This window comes from Falco peregrinus, chromosome 4 (assembly GCF_023634155.1).
Source record: "Falco peregrinus isolate bFalPer1 chromosome 4, bFalPer1.pri, whole genome shotgun sequence".
Classification (NCBI taxonomy): Eukaryota; Metazoa; Chordata; class Aves; order Falconiformes; family Falconidae; genus Falco; species Falco peregrinus.
The window spans coordinates 97,393,252-97,411,184 of record NC_073724.1 but is presented as its reverse complement, the minus strand read 5'-3'; the positions used below and the strand labels follow the sequence as shown (position 1 = coordinate 97,411,184).

The window sequence follows — 17,933 nt, the reverse complement described above, 5'->3', positions numbered from 1 at the left end:
CAGGCGTGCGAGGGCTCCGCAGGAGGCAGGTGTGTTCCCCAGCCTAAAATTTTGTCTCTCGCTGAGCCCAGGTAGATGGCAGTGGGGGAATGGAGGGGAAATTGTTCAAGCTGCATCAAAAAAATTATAACCCGGACTGCAAGTGTGGGATCCTTCTTAATAAGAAGTAATACAAAACTGTCAGGCAAAGTATTCCACTCTCTTCTGCCTGTGCGGCAGTACTTTTGTTTTCAGGAAGAGCGGGACAAACATAATTCACCCAGAAGTGTGAACAAGGGGAGTTTGGGGGCTTGAAAAGTGAGTTCTATGTAGTAGTTCTGGCGGTTCATCCTGGCAGGACTGATGTCGCCTTTAGTAGAAGACGGGGCTATTTAATTTAGTTTAGAACCCGAATGAAAATAAGGCAAAGGTGGTTTACAGTGTGTTTAGCAAGTTCAGAAGCCGTGAGGGAACTTGCTTAAGGATTTTAGATACTAGTTACAGTGTCTTGGCTAACATGCTGGTTAAGTATGTTTCTCACACTGGACAAAGCCCTGAGTATATTTCAACAGACCCACCGAGGATGATTTATGTTTTCAAAATCATAATGCTCTAAACACTTCCATGTTCTCCTGATGTGTCATTCATAAATGTAGCATTTTATCTGTGGCGGTGAGAAGATATTACATCACTTTTCTGTTTGCATTTTCCTGTGCGGGCGGCCCTGAAACTCTTGCAGTTACTGAAGCAAAACCAAGGGGTGTGATGAGCGATTTCTGCTGGGTTTTCTGCTCTTTCTCCGCAGTTAAGCAACTTAATTCCTTACCGTTTTACAGTAATCCCCTAGTAATTCGCATTGTTTGAGGGAAAGACTTATTTCACTAATTCACGCAGTGCACATCAGCAGGTAACCGGCCGCAGTTCATCCTCCAGCCGCCCCGCCGGCCCTCTCTCGGTTCGGGCCGTCGCTTTATCTCCTGTTCACGGTCTCTGATTCTGTGAGTGCTGCAGCTTGGCGGCCGGGACTGCTGAAGTAAGGTGCTCGGCCAGCCGGGAAACCGCGCCGCCGCGTTCCCAGACCTCGTTCCTCGCTTTTGGCAAGGCTCCGCACGGCCCGGCGCGGCTGCCGGTGGTCTGCCCGCGGAGGCAGGCTCCGTCGTGGGCTTCCCCGGCTGGAGGGCGAGGGCTGGACTGGGCCTCGGGGCGCGAACACGCGTGGGGAGGGGTCGTGGCTTTTAACATCCCACCTCTCCCCCGGGCTTCGCCGCCTGGCAGCGGTGCTCCGCGGCTGCCGGCGGCGGCGGCGCGGCGGGCCGGGGCGCGCTGGCCGTGGGGCCCTGCGACCGGTGGCTCCGGCCGGTGCCCGCGCCGTGGCGGCGGCGGGGGGCCGGCAGGGGGCGCTGCTGCCCCGCTCTGGCCCCGCTCGCTTCCCTCGGCGGTTCCATTGGAGCAGCCGGAGACAAGTTGGCGCCATTTTGAAGCCGACAGGGGGACCGGGGCGAGCTGCGGAAGGGGAGGGGGTTAGAGGCGATTGGCTGCGGCTACGGCGGCAGCTCCTCTCCGAGCCCGGAGCAGCGGCAGCGCGGAGCGGACCCGCCTGGGACCAGCGAGGAGAAGCGGCTGCGGCGGGGTAAGGAGCCCGGCGCCTCGGCCACGGTTACCCGCACCGCGTACTCGCTCCATTTTCCTTTCGCTGTGGCGGGGGCGGGGGGCGCCCGCTCGGACCGAGCTCCGCGGCTAGCGCTCGAGGAGGAGCAGGAGGGGGGGCGAGACCTCCCCTTGGCCCGTGGCGGAGCCCCCCCTTCCCATCCCCCTCGCCCCTTAACGGGGCTGCTCCCCTCCCCCTTTCCTGTGGCCGGCGTCACAAATTAAATTTGCCGCCCCCCCTTTCCCTTCCCCCCCCCCCCCCCCCCCTCCGCACTCCCCCGCACCCCGGGCGCGGCGGGGCCCCGCGAGGGGGTGACCTTGGCTGGGTGCGCGCTGCCCCGGGGCCTGGGGGTCTCCCCCTCCCCCCCCAGGTGGCCCGGCGGGTGGTGTCGCGCGCTCCGCGCCGGTGGCTCCGGGCGGCGGGGGCGGGGGGGAGGGAAGGAGGGAGGGAGGGAGGGAGGGAGGAGGCTGCTCGCCCGTTGTGGTGAGTGATCGCGGCTCCCTCGGGTGTCCCCTCCCTGCCCCTTGCAGCTGGCCTAGTCCCCGCTCGGGCTGCGCCGGGGCTCCCGCCGCCTCGCGCGGCTGCCCGGGCTCGGCGAGGGGACACCCCCCGCCACCCCCACCTCCCCTCGCCGCCCGCTTCGGTTTTTCCGCCCTGCACTTCGCAGCGATCGTCAGCCGGGAGGAGCTGGCGGCCGTTAAGGACCTCGGTTTGGTGGGTCCCTACTTCTGCGAGCCCGTTTCTTTCATGCTGCCCCCCCCCCCCCCCGCTTTCTTTTTCCTTCCCACTTTGTATCAGACTCTGTTAGAAAGCGCTCGGGAAGGAAGGGGGGCGGGGGTGGGGGGGTTTGCCGCCGCCTGGTAGGTGGAAAACTATGAATTTTACATCTGAATTGCCAGATGGGGAATGGTTAATTTATAGGTTATGTATTGTTTACGTTGAGAGCCTCTGGTCAGGATTCTAGGTCTGTAACTTCATCCTGCTGCAAATAAATCACTATCTATTCTTCAAAACAAATCAACAATTAATGATGGTGAACAATCCTGGAAAAATTAAACGGCAGCAGAGCAGCTCCTAGGGAGCTGGATTTTGCCGTGCAAGCCTTCTTCTGACTTCGGTGCTTGCCTCCTGTGCCGCTGCTTGCTGAGGGCTGTGATAATTTTGTGAGCCGTTCTGTTCTCCCGTTTAACACAACTGCTGAAGTATTCTCGTGTCTGTCTTTGTTTTGTGCTTGCTGGGTAGGTGCTGTGGCTGTAGTTGATTTCTCTTTGCTGGGGATGGAATGGAAGGGAGCATTGAAAATTTGAGTGGCTTTATAGTTGAAAGCGGGTGTCAAATCACATTTTGGGATGGAGATGAGATGACGTGCATTCCTTCGGGTTTTCGCCTTCCAAACTAGTGGAATCGTTCAGTTTTCAGATGATAGAAATTTTGCTTGGTATGTCTCGTATGCAATACAGATACGCTCTAAATATTATATATACTTATGTCAAGAGATACATTCAGCTATTTCGCATCTTTTTGGGGTATGCTATGCGCAGACCACCCTAAAAGAAAACTGATAGTGACAGACAATCAGGTAAGGTAGTTTAACGGAGGTGTGTGTATCACATTCATCACAGGCATTTGAAAGTGTGCACTGGAGATGAACTGGAGCGCTGGAGAAAGTAGTGCAGTACTTCAGTACTCGCATGACATCTTGTGTCTGTGTTTGAAGCAAGGTTGTACTTGTATTACTGTGAGGTGGGGGTGTGTGGCGTGGTTTTGTGTGTGGTGTTTTGTTTGTTTGGGATTTTTTAATACAGTTCTTACACAGTAGTGTTGGTTGTGTGTCTCTTGCATTCCTATTGCTAGTTGCTATATGGATTGGATAAACTGTAGTTCAGCTTTTGATGAAACAGCTAAATAAATCAAATTAAAATGGAAAATCATATGTGTGTAACACTTGTATGTTCTTTTTTACCCTTGTGTGCCATATAAATATTGGGTTTAGGCTGTATCTATCAAGCTTACTTAGGGACTTAAATTGAGCAAGTCAGCGAAGTCATTATTAAGCTGTAATTAAAAATATAAAATCTAACAGTCATTGTTAGCATTTGGAAAAGCATAGTAATGAAATATGGGCATGACCTCAGGCGTTATCCATTTTTGGCTCTAGAACAGGAGGCTTGGTTACGTCCTGTAGATCAAAAGAGATGCATTTTCTTTTGGGATATGTTGCTGTCTACCAGGCTCTCAGGTTATGCATTTTTCCCCTCTGTCTCTTTCTTCAGTCACACAGTTTATATTCATACAGAAGAGCAAGAGATTGTATGGGCTATGTGTAGAAGCCTTTTAGTAAGGGATTTTCATTTAAAGATCTTTGGAGTAAATGTGTTTTCTTCTAGCCTGACTTTGGAAGAGGTAATAAAGGCTACTTGTTGCACAAGGAGAATTTTCATGGGAGCAATGAATAAGAAAATGTGAAGCTGAACAGTAATAGCATGCAAAGTAGGAAACGGAGGAAAATGTGATACTACAACTCATTGTTTTTCTCTACCGTTTTCATTCTAATATCCCTTTCTCTTAATATTTCTTAGTCCAAATACATACCTTTCTCTTTCTTGACACAGTCTTCCTCCCTGCCTTCTGACAAGTTTCTTTATTAGACCCTAAAAGTACTTCTTGTGTGTCGTACACTATCTTGCCACTTGTCAGTACCATACTCCCTTTAACAAGCTTCTAAAGTAACAGTGTGTTTGCTATTAGCACATAATGTCAATACTGCAACCTGAAATAATCTTTGGAAAGACCGAGAGAGTATTGGAGGCTTTCAGTTTTGAAATTGTTTGGTAAGGGAAAGCAGAGATTTATTTTTTTTTTAAAGGATGGGTTAGTGTGATGATCTTTGGTGGTGAAGTGTTACGTTGATTTACCAAATCTGTAGACCTTCTGGAGTATTTGAATAGCATTGACAGATCTTGGAAGGAATCATGCGCAGGCTTTTAAAGAACTGCAAAATATATGCTGTAAAAAAAACCACCAATCTTCTCCTTGCCCTCAGAGGTTGAACATCTAAAAGTTAAGACTGTGCAGATATGTAAATGATATGCCTATTGCTTTTCCATTGGTGACATCTTCAGTTGAATGTGGTCTTGCAGAAAACTTGATATTTCTGCTTAGTTTTGATACTTAAGTAAAATATATCAAAAGTGAACTGTATAAATGAAAATGAATTTCAGCAAGTTAGTGGTTTATTTCAAAATCTCTTGGAAACATTTTGGATTCTACAATAAAAAATTAATATGCATATTTACTGTAACACATCAAACTTGAAACAATTCCATGAAATACAATTAATATTTTAACTTAATTTTTAAGAATAAAAATGTTAATGCTGCCATTCTTTTTAAATTACTGTCTGTTTCTGCATATACTGGTTTTCAACCTCTTCTAAAGTGTGAAGAAGTCTTTGAAATGGGTTCCAAGGATTAAGACCTCCATTACTTTGTCTCCATCTATGGAATTTACTTTTACACATCCCACCCTAAGCAGTGGAAAAACATTCTGCATCACTCTTCTTCTTTTATATTGCCCGGTCTTCAGCTCTGTTGTAGCAGCTCATGACAACTTTGGTATTAATACGTTTCGAGAAGTAATAATAAAAACCCAGAAAGCATGATACTTCATCGAGAGCAGATGGGCATGTTTGTACTAATCATCTTGTGTCTGTCACCATTTATATGGTAGTACCGTAACCAGGGATCAGGACCCCATCTGGGATTTTCTAATTTAGACCCTGTTCTTTAAAGATCGATTCCAGACAATACTAACTGTGTGTACTTTTTCTCTGACTTAATTAGAAATCCTGGTGGATGCTTCTGCTGCTGGAATGAGACACTTCACTTGCACGCTCTTTAATGGGCAAAAAAGACATGAAGTTAGCAGTCAAAAATGTTATTGTCTTAATTGCTTCCATTGTGTGGTCACCTAAACTACATTTTGTATCTCTTTTAAAGAGGACTAGATTCAGCTAAAACTTAATCACTTAGAAAGTAACTGTTGAGTGAGGTTTTCCACCTTTTGTGTAAATATATGCATTAGTTGTCTGCAGCTATCAAAGCAGCCTCTGGTTCTCTGTGAGACACCTGCAGTGTATCAGCATTGTAGCTCAATTCAGCATCAAGAAAGGAGGGGAGGAGAAAAAATGAAGATTTTTTTTGTTTAATAGTTATCCACACTGAGTACGTTCATGAGGAAATCTTAAAAAAAATTACATCAAAACTTTATGTAATCTTTGGGCCATCTTGAGTTTGACTGTTCACTTTGCTGCTTTGTTACTTGGATACAGAGTTTCGATGAAGACAGTAAGATTTCCAGGACATCTTTGTTTGGCATTGCAAATGTTAGATTTCTGCTTTTAACAAAAAAGAGCTGAGATGAGTTGTCAGTTATGAGAATTGAGCAGAAGATACTTCATGGAAACTTCTTACTGTATTTAGGGATTCCCCTCCAGCATTTACCTACTTAAAAAACTTGATACTTTTCTTGGGGAAGATCTACAGAGGTGCTAGGCAGCTTGCCATTACGTGTGATACTGTCTCGGATAATTATTTTGTTATTTGACAGTTCAGTATGAAGCATTGTATGTTGTTCATTATGACTTCCTGTACATAGAAACAAAGTGTGTGGAAGAGACTGAAGCTTTTTGTGCCATCAAGTTGTGAAAGCTTTTGTGTGGGACAAGGTCTATGGACACTGTGTGCCACCCAGTGCTTTTCAGAGGTTTAAGAGAGGTAGATCGTGCATGCTTAATGCATGGCATATAATAAAGTTTACGTTGGGTTTTCTTCCTTTGAAAGTGTGAACTAGTCAGAATAAGGCTATAACATTTTGTGTTCCTGTTCTTTTCAAAATAGAAGAAAGAATAGATAAGCTCAATGATAAAGTCTTCAGATTTGTGAGGGAGTTTTGCAGAGGGATAGCAAGTAGGAGACACATTTTTCTTCCATTTGCCCGGCTTAGATTATGCAGTCTGTAGTTCTTGGAAGCGTTTCTGCAGCTGAGGGAATTTAAGAACAGTTTTTCATGCATGTACAATTTTCGGGAGGAAATAGTCTGCGCTTGACTTGAGGTAGTGTAACTTGGGCAAGACTTTCAAAATGCTTCAAATGTTGCCTATGGTAAGCTCTCCATTAGGTTCGTACAGTGTTATATATGAGCATGTTTAGAGATACTTTTTATTTTTTAATGGGTCATTGCCCCCTTAATCTTCTCTATTACATACAAAAATGCCTTAAACCAATATTCAAATAAAAATTTCTTTGTAAAAATAGGAAACAGTTTTAATTCATTTCTGACCTCTTAAGTACATGTCATGGTGGTATTTAGTTACAATTTATATATAATTTTTTCAACTTGCTGTATTTAGGAATTGGAGCTGTGTATCAAAGTTGGCTGATGTATTTTCCAAAAGCTGGAAAATGTGAAATGAATTGACTGGGGACTGTGGGAAGGGAAAGCATATCTAGTGGTTTGGGTGATTGAATGTCACTTTGGAATACTGGAATTCTTTCTTTCTATCAGTTTCTTGTGGTCCCAGATAAGTCTGTTTAAACCAAACTCCCCACAAGAGCTTATTAGTAGAACATTGATTTCCTGGGAGACAGTTTCTAGACCCTGACTACTTCTGCATGGCTCAACAGAAGCTTTAGTTTTGGACAGTGCTGAATAACATGGTGTACTTTAAAGTTGTGCCCTAAATTTCTCTAACAGTGCAGGCAAAATTGGTGGATAGTTCTTAAATTTTAGCCTGTAACTTGGGTTACTCGTCTATAAAATGGGAAGGATACCCATATTTATAAAAAAAATTAGTGTAAGTGTTGTGAAAACAAGTTAATTATTATGGCATGCTAACGTATTACAGTGGTGAGTCCTGTACAGAAGACCAGTAGGGGATTAAGTCTCTTTGGAGCATGGTTGAAATAGGATGTAATAAGGGACACACGTGAAATTACAAGGGGAAAAGTTGAGTAGCTTTGCTTTGAATGAGAGAATTTCTGTGGTGTGGAAGAAGTTAGTGAAGGGTCAGGTAAATCAGCTCCTTTTGTGTGTATTCTCTTTAATGTTGTATAAGAGACATTAAGAGTTAGCAAACATGAGAATTAAGAACTGATTTTGCAACTATTTCCATGCTTTGCTGTTCCTTTTTAAGCAAACTTAGTAAACAAATTCACTGTATGGATGTGCTCCTGCGAGTCATTAGGTTGTAACTTTTAGCTACGTGTAGCTACTACTAATTAAATGGATGGAATGGTATTAGTAGCAGTATGTTTTTTCTCTTTTAACCAGAGGTATGAGAGTGTTTCAGTGGATGCTTGCAAGTGCTTGTTGTTGGTAGAAAAGCAATGTAATGTATGATGATTGCATGTGGTACTGCAGGCCCTGGGAAGGACTGACTTCTGCTGGATGTGCATTCCCCTCCTGCAGCAGATTTTTCTGCTCTGGTCCTTCTGTCTAGTTTGTCCTCATACCTCTTCAGGCTTCTGTTTTCAATGCTTTGTTGTCCAAGTAAATCCTACTTGCTTTCTCACCTTGTTCAACACTTAAACTTCCAGCCTTGAGGTTCCTAAACTGTGGTGTATGGAGTTTGGGGTTTTTGTTTGTTTGTTTGTTTGGTGTTTTTTTTTGTTTGGTTGGTTTTTTTTTTAACCCACATCCCCCCCCCCCCCCCCCCCCCCCCTTAAATTTGTGTTTTGGTTGAATGCATTTCCCATAACCCCTAAATCCATAAAGCCCTAAATTTGTCTGATGTAGCCGCTTGTTCCCTGCAGCAGAGTTGGTAGAAGTCAGTGTGTGCATACCTCCGTTGTTTCCATGCTAAACTGAGCTTTCCGTCTTAAAGACTTAAGACGGACTGCACTTGAACTGAGAATGTGTTTGAGGTGTGGACAATTCCGGCTTTTTCTGCCAAAGAAACAGCAACATCTGGTTGTGAGCAGACAGGTGGATTAGTGATGGATTCAGTTGTCAACAGGAATTACTAGAGGCGTTTGTTAGTCTGGTTTGGCTATGTTAACCTTCTAACTTCAGGGGAATCAGGAGAGAGCAACCCATAATGTGCACGTGAACAGTTCTTGTGCAGTGGTGGAAACTCTCCGAATTATTTTATTATGATTGCATGCCTACAGTCATAGTGCAAGCAGCTATGTTTCTTCATTAATACTTCAAAGTTTACTCCTTTCAATTGGAAAACCCATCCTTTTAACAATGAGTAAAGATTAGTTTCTATTGAGTTTTTGTTTACAGTTATCTGCTATAGGTGTTACTTGTGTCCTAAATGTTTCTATTTATGGAACATAATCCAGAGGAGATTGTGTAGGGGTTTTGTTGGTGTTTTTTGTTTTGTTTTGTTTGTGTGTTTTTTTGGGTTTTTTTTTTTTTTTGGTATGTTAATGATGATGTACTTTTAATTTCTTTACTGGGTAGATTTTTGTCCTCCTTGGGGGGTGGGGTGGTCTTGTGGTATTAGAAGGAAGCAATCCAGCCTGGTAAAATGAGGTGTGTGTCGTTACTATGTATCGGCACAGATCTGAGCCTGAGCAAAAGTACAACCTACACACTAGTGCACACAATGAATTTGGCTGTCACTGTGCAGTGGTATGTCATGGAATTTCTCAAGTTGGAAGGGACTCATAAGGATCATCGAGTCCAACTCCCTGCTCCCCACAGAACTACCTAAAACTAAACCGTATGACTAAGAGTGTGGTCCAGGTTACCGGGCGTGGTGCTGTGATCGCCTGGGGAGCCTGTTCCAGTGATCTAACATCCTCTCGGTGAAGAACCTTTTCCTAATGTTTGATCTAAACTTCCCCTAGTGCAGCTTCATTCCATCTCCTTGTGGAGATATCATTCCTAACACAAATGATAAGCTGCAACTGAAGGGTAACTAAATATTAAACATGAATTTCAAAAGAGAAAGCAGACCAAAGAGTTTGAAAATTTAGTACGGGGAAGGTTAGTGTAGCTTAATAGTACATACACTCCTGTTTGTACCTATGCCAGGATTAAAATGAGTTAATGTGTGTAACTTTCTGAAAGAAGTGTGCAAAGAAGATAGAGCTAGGTTCCCTTCACTAGGCCCAGTGACAGGGCCAGAGGCAGTGGGCACAAACTGAATCACAGGAGGTTCCCTCTGGACACCATGCGACACATTTTCACTGTGATGATGACCAAGCAAGCACTGGTACAGGTTGCTCTGGGAGGCTGTGGAGTCTCCATGTATGGAGATGCTCAAAAGCCATCTGGATATAGTCCTCAGCAACCAGCTTTAGGTGATCCTTCTTGAGAAAGGGGGTTCGACCAGTTTGACCTCCAGAGGTCCTTCCAGTCTCAGCCATTCTGTGAAAGCATAATCCACTGGGCTAAACAATTATAAGGGAAGAATAACTGTATTAGAAGTTACAGGAGTGAACAGGTTATTGGCAGAGTTTACATGTCGGTCAAGCATAGAGATAAATGTCAAGGGTAAGTTAAGACTTTGCAGATAGAAGCATCAAAAGAATTTTCAGCTTCAACTTTTTTAAGTGATCTTATTTTTAGGTTCATGTATGATAGCAGATGACTAGACTTTGTCACTTGAAGTTTCTTCTAGTCCTGTGGTCTTAAAAAACTAATGCACTTAGCTCACCTAGTTGCGGTAAGTCTTCATCTAATTTGTGCTTTGTAATTACAGTTATGGGTTCTTCCTCTGTCTTCAGGGACACAATTATTTTTTCAGTCTATGGTTTTCTGTCACTTAGAGTTTTGTGAAAAGCAAATAAAAATGTTCTGCTTAGCTAGGGGAAAAAAAAGCCAAACTGATACAAATAGAAGTTGTCTACCCAGATGGCTTGTAAAACACCCAGTTGAATGTGATTTTGGTACTAAGATTTCTGTATGCAATCCTAATATAAATGTTTGTTTCTAATTCATATTGATTAGGAGTGGGTGTTGTGTTGATTAGCACAGCATCTGACTTTGTAGTGCAATACCCATTCTTTCTTTTAGGTCATAGGATTCAATCCATCCCACTAGTGTTTTTGTTGATCTTTAGTAATTCTGTATTGAATTATTTGTCATAGGGCGTGAGGCATTTAATTTTATGGTTTTTAATGTTACATGCAAAGTTAGGAGTGGAAGGGAGTTCTCATTTATTTATACAAATTCTGATTTGTTACTCAAGCAACGTTATATAGGTTGTCCATCTGTGAAATTTTACAAAATGTCGTTTTGCTTCTGTGGTAGCATGCTAGTATTCTTAATGTATGGGGGTTTTTTTTGTTTGGTTTTAATACTTGGAGAAAAAAAACCCCAAACCCTAACAGACTTTCATAGTAAGGCTCAAGAAGGCATTTTTTGCCAATTAAATGAAATAGTAAAATAATACCAAGTGTTGTTTCCTCGGCAATACAGTGATTAAACTTGATCTGTATGTAGTGTCTGTCTGTAGTTGTCTTCTGCATTCTGTCATGTTCCCCTTATTTTCCCCATGGCTTCCATGCCACTCTTGTATGTTTTCTTTTCTCCCCTTGTGTATAAATACTACAGATGTTAGCCTTCTGAGGTTATGTAATGCAAGATAGCTGAGATTTTTTTGCTACTTTTGTTTGTTATGCTGTTTCGAAAATAGAGTTAATGTAAAGGAAAATAGCAATTCCTGCCTCCTTCCCCCAATTCTTTTCCAGCTTTTGGAGGATAGAAACAAATAATTCGTCCGTAACTGTAGCTTCCCTGCTAAAAGAAGGCTGTGTCAGAATTACGGCCATAGACTAGTGAATCTGTGAAGTTTGGGTGTCTAGGCTGGTTGTCAGTTCTCTTGTTTTAGAGTAGCAGTCTAAGAACTTTTTATCAGCGTTTCTGGTGATTATGGTAAGAGAAGTATTTTGTAGAGTGAAAGGTCTCCTTTTTCAAGTAACCACTCATGTAGCCTACAACAGCAAGATACTAATCTCTTGTATACTGATAAGAGTTCTGTTGTATTCTATTTTCATGTTTTGCTTCAGTTACCGACTGGAAAGTTGTTCCAAAACTTTAAAAAGTAGAAGTCTGCCTCTAGTAATTGGTTTTTTCTTCGTTGTCTGAGCTGTTTATCTTTGTGTTTTTGTCTTATGGTGGTTCATTTTCTTTGGGTGAGGTCTTCATTTACAGTGATTTCTGCCCCTCTTCCAGTTAACCTTCTGACTGTCTCTTCTTGTTGCCTCTGTAGATATGCTCTCCTGATGTAATAGAGTTTACGTGCTCTTTTTCTGTTTAAATTATCTCAATGATAGCTGCTGGTAGCTGTACATAGTATTCCAAGCTGGTTCTTGCCAGTACTTTAAAATCTGTGTTAGATGTTGAAATTTTGGTTTTGTGGGGTTTTGTTTGTTTTTTGAGGTACCCTCTCTAGAATGAGTGTTAGCACTAGTGTATATTCTTGTGATTTTCTGTGTCTGGACCTAGGTATAGGACTACCCTTCGGCCCCCAGTTTTTTCCTCTTGCAGTTAACTTTTTCAGACTTGTAGTATATGTTCTTGTTTGAGGGTTCAAATGCAGTCTGTATACATACAAATATTTCAGTTTCTCTAATCTTTTCTTTCAGTGTTTTACTGCATCCGTCCCTGTATGATTTCCAATTTAATGCTTACATAATAAATGGATTTGCAGTGTAAGGAAAGAGCTTATTGTTTATCACACACTGATCAAACATAAATTGTCCCAGGGTAATATGATAATCTTATAAGTTACGTCTATCCCTGTATTTAAAATTCTTACTTTAGCATGCAAATATTCTTCTGAATTCTTCAAATATTATTGATATCAAACTAGTGCAGCTGTACTGGCAGTATTACTTTTTTGCTGTACATTATTAGTGACAGTGCTGCCTTTATTTTCTTGTACTACACTTTAATTTTTAAGTACCTTTTGAAAAGGTTTTTATACCACACTGGTTCATGAATTCTCAGATGGTGTCTGTGCAGTTCCTTTGATTTGAAAAGGTGAAGTTCCGAAGTGTAGACACAGTAACTTCTGAGTATACCTGTTACCAGTTGCCACAGGAATGGAGTTTTACCTGCTGTTTCTTTGAAAATGGGTATTCAGCTGGCTTTTTAGGGTATTTCAATATCTTCTTGATACACAATCATTCCATGCAGCAGTATTTTTTTTTTAATTATTTTTTTCTTCCTGGTTTTAGCTGTTGAAAACAGCTTGAAACTCATTTGTTCCTTTGGCATGGACATTGCCTGTGACCAGCATGTTGGAATTGTATACATCTCCAAATCACTTCTTCTCTTAATTTGTGCCTTTCAAAACAGAGACTTAATTTATGCATTGCTTGTGTCAATTTAATATAAACTTTCATTGTCTCTGAATGTTGGCAAAATTGTATCCTGAGGGATTACAGATTGATATTGTTTGTGAAACAAGTTTTGTCATTGTATATAGGCTGGAGAATAACCTATATCCTGACTAAGTATGACACAGAGTAGTTCTGGTCCTCCAAGTATATGCACATGGCTTTTTTGACAGAAGAGTTGTTTTTTATTCCAAGTTTCCCACTGAGAGCAGTATTCCCAGATGCAGTAATAATTAGTGAGGAGGCTCATATGGATGAATTTCACTGTTTCTCCTCAGTATTGTATAGCTCAGACATACAGATAGAATGTTGTGAATGTTTCTTAACTTTCTGAAAGCCACCTGTATTGATTGTGTTGGTGTCTGTGATAGTTTCATGTGGTATTATGGAAGCAGAGTTATCCTATAGCTGATCCATGTGCTGTTGGTTCATAATCTGTGAAATGCCAAAATATGTCCAGAACGTTTATGCTTATGATCTTAACTGATACTGATAGTTCACTGAGTTACACTCTCTGATTTGCTGTATAAACAGGATTGCAAGTGTGTCCTTTGACAAATATATTTTGGGCACCAGTATGTCAGACTTCTCACCAGCACCGGAAAGGCAGGGTATCTCAAAGCCATCCCCTAAAAGTAGCCAGGTGAACATGTCAGAGTGAGGTAATGAATGAAATGAGTCTTCATTCATTAGTGGTGGACTTTAATGGGCTTTTGTGAGCTTTACAGTCTTGCTTAATTCTCCCTGAGTATCATTGTAATAATTAAATTACTATGCTTTATTCTCAAATCTTGTCAGTGTTATTTCAAAGTGTGCCTTCATGCGAAACACTTGATTTCAGTTTAATACTGATTAGTCTGAGTCTTCTGTATGAGCAACTGAGTTAACTTTCCTGGTTTTATTGCAGTCATAACATTAGCAAGAAGGGTGGGAGAAGTCTGATTTCTTGAGTTAGTTCAATATATGTACTTTAATTTTAGTCTTCCTTAGACCATGACCATACTGTAGACTCAAGTTTGTTGGGTTTTTTTGGGACTTCATTCTTTTCTAAACTCTATTCAAATTGTCCTGCCAAGGCACAGACATAATCAATAAAGACAATTTTTTTAGGCTTTATTATTAAAATCAAGAGTCTATAGAGAATATGTGTATCATGGCTTTTCAGAAGCTTTGGGCAGGTTTTCTTGGGGGCAAAGAATATGCTGTAATGCCCTTACGGTAAAGAGTATTCTTTTCCTAAATGGGTATTTGTATTCTAGGGGACAGGGAAACTAACATCTTTATAGGCAGCTCTGTCAGATTTGTGTTACATCGAATTGTTTGCTTCATTTGGATTTATTCTTGGATGTGGTTGAGCTATTAACACTCAACTGAAGGTGCTTTACATAGGGTATATCATATAAGTATTTCAGGTTTTTCAAAGCTGATGTGACTGATTTTCTTTTTTTGTGTGTGTGTTTTTTTTTTTTTAATGGAGACAATCAGGAAAACTGAAGAAGTGTTAGCAGCCTGTCTAACGTAGCTAAACTTCATAGTGTGTGATAGTGACCTTTAGTATGTGAGAAGGTTTCATCCTTTGAAGGGTAAGGTGAAAAGGTCATTGACAAAAACTTAATGGCTTTTTCTCAGACTTAATGAAACATAAGCTGTTCTTTGTGCCTGCCTTTCTCCCTGCTTCTCCTCCTGGCTGGAAGAGTGTTCTTTACACAAAATCTTCTACATCTGAGGTGTACGTCCAACACTACATTTCTGACTTTGTGAGTGTAATGATATCCTGCGTATTAACAACTCCATGCATGCATTCTTTCCCCGTTTCTTCAAGGAATTGTATTTTTGTAGAGTAAAATAAATTACTATAGGACTAAGTGTATTAGGTGAAAACTGTCATGCTCCTGTCCAACTAAATTTTAAGTTCAAGCCAATTTGAATGACTTACTGTACTTTTTTGCAATATTACCATTTCTGTTATTTCACATGATTTGTGTTTGTTCTTAAGCACTCTGAGGACTGGTCATAGTCTGCTTGTTACACACTTTTTTTAAGCTTTTGTATAGTATGCTTGTGTAATATGACTACCTAACAAGCAATGAAGTGGAATGTTTTCCATAGTATTTTGCTGACAAATAGGTTGCAGACGTCTATTTTACTGACATCATATTTTGTCAGCCTATACTCTTTTCCACTTTATGAAACAAATAATGATACTTTTTTAAAAAAATAATTAACCAGTATTTCTTTGTTCAGTTATGTTTTTTGCCCCTTTTTCCTCAGCTAGAATCTTTTGCTGTAGTCTTCCAATTTTTATGTCCTTGCCGTTTCTTTTCCTGCAGCCATACACAGATAAAAGAAATTATAATTGTAGTGCCCACAGTCCATTTTACTTAGTCTTGGGTAGAAGTATGAAAGCTGAGATCCCACAATAACAGCAGGGCATGTTTTTCCTTAGGCTGTTGATTGATTTTAGTGGTGAATTCTGTTATGTAGTTTCTATTTTTTTTTTAACAGGGTTTATTTCAGTGAAAATGCTGTCTTGTAAATGGGGAAAAAAACAAGTTTTATTCTTGTCATATTTGCTTTTAATCATGTCTGAAAAAATGCTGAAATTTACAAGGTGGGTCACTTGTATCTTGCGGAAGCTGCAAGTGTCTGCAACACCACTGGAGAGAGCTGTATGCTGAGATAAGTTGGTACTGGATAATGTCTACTTGCTTAATCTTTGGGAGGCTTTAAGTTTCAAAAAATATTATCAGCAGAGATAGGGACATGCCTGGGATCATTTCCTAACTGATGGTAATGGTGAGTACTATATTCTATGTAAGTTGCATGAAGTTTTTTTAGTGGCCATATGCTGACTTTGGTATCGTGGCTTGTCTTAATGCATTCTTTGTTTTTGTGTTAATTCTTTTCCTGAATCCTCTTGCACAGTTGCTATGTGCACATCTTTTAATTTGCCACAAAATATTTACTTAATATGTTAATAAAGAAACTTAATGCACTTTGCCATATTTTCTAATGAAAGGTTGAAAAAGTGTTTCCTAATTTAAGCTGGTGTTATTATTTACATACTGACTGTCAAAGGATTGCCGTTAATGAGACACTTGTGGTAGCACCCATTACTTTTCATGTAATTTGCCTAGCTGAGAGTGTTACTTCTGTTTTACAATGTGGTTCTTCATTCCCAAAGACCTTTAATTAGTGGCTTCTGTAAATTCTTCCTGTATCAGTCCTTACTATGAATAGTGCTGCCTTAGAGAAATACGAAGCTAACATTTTCTTGGTACTGTGAATAATACTAGTGTCTTGATTTAAGGATAGTGAAGTAAACAGTGTAACATAATATAATGTTTCTAAAAGAGAATGACAGTATTCACCTAGACATTATATCTGAATCAGTATGAAAAATGACTTGGATTTACATGAGTGCACTTGGTCCAACACTATAAAGTTTTCTGTTGTACTCAACAGCAGAAAAATAACTGCCAAGTTTCAGCTTGGAATGGCTTTTTATAGCAGAGTTATAACTCCTTAGCAGTAGATTTATTATGGAAATGGATTTAATTTAGTGGCACTTACATAATGAAAGTCTTTCTAACACCTAAGTCACTTGTCACCTTGATCAGTTCTTGTCAATCAGCTACACACAGCAGGAATTTATCAGGATGTAAAATTTTTCTGCAAGTGGCTTAAATCATTAAATTACTTGTGTTTTATTAATAATTCTGCTGAAGTAGAAAGATGCCTGCCTCTTCCACTGCTGTAAGTTGCTGAGTAATCTCTTCAGAATACCTTGCCGCATCTTTTGCGGAAATTACAGCTTGATGAATTTCTTCGTACATGCTACATTATTGAAGCAAAGTTAGTGCTCTCAAAGTATTTGTAATGGTTTATATTTATTCATACAAGGATGTGACCTACTGAGGATGCAAAAATAAAAAAAACCCTGGATATAAATAATCAAAATGACAAGCAGCATGTTGACAGAGGAACAGAGCTTTGTAGTGAACTCTGTATTGTAGTTTACAAGATGAAAAAGATTTTACTTCCTCGGAATTTTCTCTGAGACAATTGAGGGAAGATGTTCTTGGGGCTTCTAAACTGTCTTTGTATTCCTGATGGAATGGCCTGTGGCAATGAGAGGCCACTGGTCATACTGCTTGATTGTTGATGAATATTTGCAAATTCTTTTTGTTGGCTACACTTTCTTGGTGGAGTGATATGAACTGTGTAAACGTATTTAAGTATCTACATGTTGCCTGTTTCTTCTATGCCAGCAATTTATTAAATTCACTTAGGCTTCTGACAGCTTTGTGAATGTGAAGAAAGTGTTATTTCTAGTGGCTCATTGTAAAATGTGTTGCAAATATAGATTTGGAAGTGTAAGTATTTGTATAGGTCAAATTTATTTAAGCTTTCTTAAACTTCATGTGCATAATTTAAACATACTGATCTTGAGATGTAACTAGATAATTATGTATAATTCAGTGGAAATTCTGAAAAATAGGAGTGATGATGTTTGTGAAGTTGATCACTTTTTCTGGTGATCTTCTGTGTCTTCATGTTTGGATTCTGGAGATTTTAAAGAGGAGGCAGTAGTAAGGCAGGGGACAGACTTGCAAGGAATATAGGAGTTGATTTGCTAAAGCTTGCTTCTTCTCTTGGAAAAGATTTCTACAAAAATATCTGAAGGATTAAGATTTAAACACATGTATGGATCTCTGAAGAAATACTGTTGACTTGACTTCGTGTATGTTAAGGCATAGTTTGTTTAATGATTAGCACAGTTAATTAAATCACTGTAGGCAATGTGAACTGTCATCCAAACAAAACACAATTAAATGGAGTGTGGTTTAAGTCCTCCTTTTAGATCATTGACTTAACATCCTCTTAATGATATTTATTGACCTATTAAATATATTACGTAGGTACTTAATGTGCAAGATACCCATGTT

The 17,933-nt window shown here is 40.5% G+C and overlaps 1 protein-coding gene across 4 annotated transcripts in view; it reads left to right on the top strand.

Annotated features, from left to right (window-relative positions):
• Positions 1-1,475: 1,475 nt before the first annotated feature.
• The window catches only part of PDS5B (PDS5 cohesin associated factor B), a 115,290-nt gene continuing 98,832 nt past the window's right edge, over positions 1,476-17,933 (top strand). For all 4 annotated transcript variants that reach the window (XM_055802045.1, XM_055802043.1, XM_055802044.1 and 1 more), the window contains exon 1: positions 1,476-1,609. The gene's annotated coding sequence lies outside the window, so the exon portion shown is untranslated. The remainder of the gene's footprint in view (positions 1,610-17,933) is intronic.